Consider the following 3020-nt stretch of genomic DNA (forward strand, 5'->3'; position numbering starts at 1 on the left):
AAAAAAAATGTTTGATGGTTTGTTCCCTTAAGCGCCAAACCTACCGTGTTGTTTACCTACTTCAAGAAGAGACTACTACTTCTACTTCTACTACTATTAATAATAATAATAATAATAATAATAATAATAATAATAAGAAGAAGAAGAAGAAGAAGAAGAAGAAGAAGAAGAAGAAGAAGAAGAATAAGAAGAAGAAGAAGAAGAAGAAGAAGAAGAAGAAGAAGAAGAAGAAGAAGAAGAATGATTTCTGATATAAACGCTAGGCCAGCAACTGAGAAAAGGGTGTTTAGTCCGGATCATTGGTCGCAGTATTTTGATATTTGCTTGCATTATCATCCATGAAATGAGAAAAATGAATTGATACAAGCGAAATTTGAACTCGCATTGTAGAGAATCGAAATAAGCTGAACCAAGAAATCGTGCGAATTGGTTTTGTCTGACGCTGTACAATGTATACTGGTCAACGATTAGAAAATTGGCTTCTAATTAATGCGCAAGGCAATGATTTTGAGAGGAGACCTAGGTATATCACTGGTAATTTATTTCATCAGCTCTGAAAGGAAGGAAGATGTTGTTGAGCTCAACGGGATTTGATCTCAGGACTTAAAGAAGCGGGGCGATTGCTACGTGTTACTTCTCATACCCTAACGATTCTGCCGTCTTGTTGCCTTTAATAATGATTTAAGAGCAAAACCAGAATTTGGAGCGAACATTAACATTGGCCTCAAAATGTAATTGTTATTTTATTTTATCAAACAGGAAGGGATGGAAGGGGCAGATTTGAACTCTGCGAGAAAGAAACTCAGAAGGTGAAGAGCCGAAAAAAAAAAAAAAAATCAGTAGTCAGATGCTCGAAGCAACTCTGTTTTTCCACAACATTGGAAACTGTTAAAAACTTTTTTTTTTTAAAGAAATAAATTTGAGATCTTCATTTTATTTTGTATGAAATACATGATTAAGCATTAAAAATTAACTATACATAGGCACAGGAGTGGCTGTGTGATAAGAGTCTTGCTTCCTAACCACATGGTTCCGGGTTCAATCCCACCTAAAGCATGTGTCTTCTACTATAACCTCGGGCCGACTAAAACATTCTGAGTGGATTTGGTGGACGAAAGCTGAAACAAGCCGTCATATATGTGTGTGTGTGTGTGTGTGTTTTTCTCCCACCATGTTTACATCCCCACAACTTAGCAGTTACGCAAAAGAGACCGGTAAAAAAAGAAAACAAATAAAAAAAGAGTACTGGCGTCGATTCGATTGACCAAGGTGGTGCCCCAGCCTGGCCGCAGTCTAACGACTGAAACATGTGGAAGATAAATTCAAATACAAGGCCAAAGTGTGGGCGATTTCCATCGGTACGTTACTGGTATTGTGTTTCGTTTCATTTGCACGGAGGAATAAAAGGCAAATTAGAACTCGGATAATATATCCGTTTATTACATAGCATCTCTGACGCTTTAACGCATTTGCCAACCGTCTGCAATTGCCAATAACTATTTCTGATTTTGACTCGGAGCCGCCAGTTTTAAAGGGAGTGGGGTAAACCAATACAGTGTCCCCATTACTTGTCTAGTACATTATGTTATTCACTCCGGAAAGATAAAAGGCAACGTTGATCTACGCAGGGTTCAACACAGAGCGTAAAGATCAGGAACAAATATTGCATGTGAGAACATTTTTGCAGACATTCGAAAGATTCTGCCAACGAGGAGCGTTTCTAATTCAAATTTTGGCAACAGGCTACCAGTTTAAGCGAAAGGGATCTTCGTCGATTTCATGGAGATCAGTACTTGCATGTTAATATATTTTTATGTACCTCGAAATGATGAGAGACAAAGTAGATCCACGATGGGATTGGAGCTCAGTACGTAAAGAGTTGCTAAATATTTTGTCCGACGCGCTAACGATTCTGTAAGGTTCAGATGATATCAATTGTTACAAATTTTGGCACGGGGAGAGAGATTTTGGAAGAGTAAAGCTAAATCAATTACAATGATCCATGTGATTGATCGGTACTTTATTTTATGTACTTTGAAGGAATCGAAGGCAGAGTCGACATCAACGGAATTTGAAGTTAGAACGTAAAGACTCGGAAGTAATGCAGCTAAGGATTTTGTAAAATGTTCTAAAGATTCTGCCTGCTCAAATTGATGATAATGATGATGATGATGATGATGATGACGACGACGATGATGATGAAGATAATGATGAATTCAGTTCACTGACTGACACCAAGGATATCTACTGGCGAAATTATTTTCTAAGACTGTGCATTCTAAAGACTGGATTAACTCCACGGTGTTGGAACTCTGACAGTAGGTGGGTAGTCAATTAAATGGATGTAAGTACTTATTAGGCTAATACATTAATTAATCGATATGTAGAGTATGAAATGTAAATTTGACCCTGAAGGAACTTAAACCCGGAATATACAATCACTTTGCTTATGGTTCGTCTTAATCGAGATTCTGGCAATACATCGAAATTATAACGATTACTTTCGTAGGCACAGCTCAGAAATTTGTGGGTGCGTTTAGTTGATTAATTCGAACCCTGCACTGCTGTCTCCGGATGGATTACATACAAAGTTGACAACAGCTTCATATGAACATTATTTACATTATTTACCTTATTTACATTTGACGGATATTTGTCCTCATCTTGTTTGTTGTTAATACAACGCTTCGGCTGATCTACCCTCCAGCATTCATCAGGTGCCTTGGAGAAATTTCGAACCTGGGTTCTCATTTCTAAGGTATTTTTCGATGTCATTATTATTACTATTCTTCTTCTTCTTCTTCTTCTTATTATTATTATTATTATTATTAATATTCAGGTCACTGCCTGGAATCGAACTCGGAATCTTGCGGTTAGTAGCCCCGCGCTCTTAACCACAGGTTCGCAATTTTCCCCAAGACACCTGATGAAGACTGGAGGGTATATCAGCCGAAACGTTCTGTTAATAACAAACAAGATGAGGACAAATATCCGTCAAACGTAAATAATGTAAATAATGT

This window comes from Octopus bimaculoides, chromosome 19 (genome assembly GCF_001194135.2).
Source record: "Octopus bimaculoides isolate UCB-OBI-ISO-001 chromosome 19, ASM119413v2, whole genome shotgun sequence".
NCBI lineage: Eukaryota > Metazoa > Mollusca > Cephalopoda > Octopoda > Octopodidae > Octopus > Octopus bimaculoides.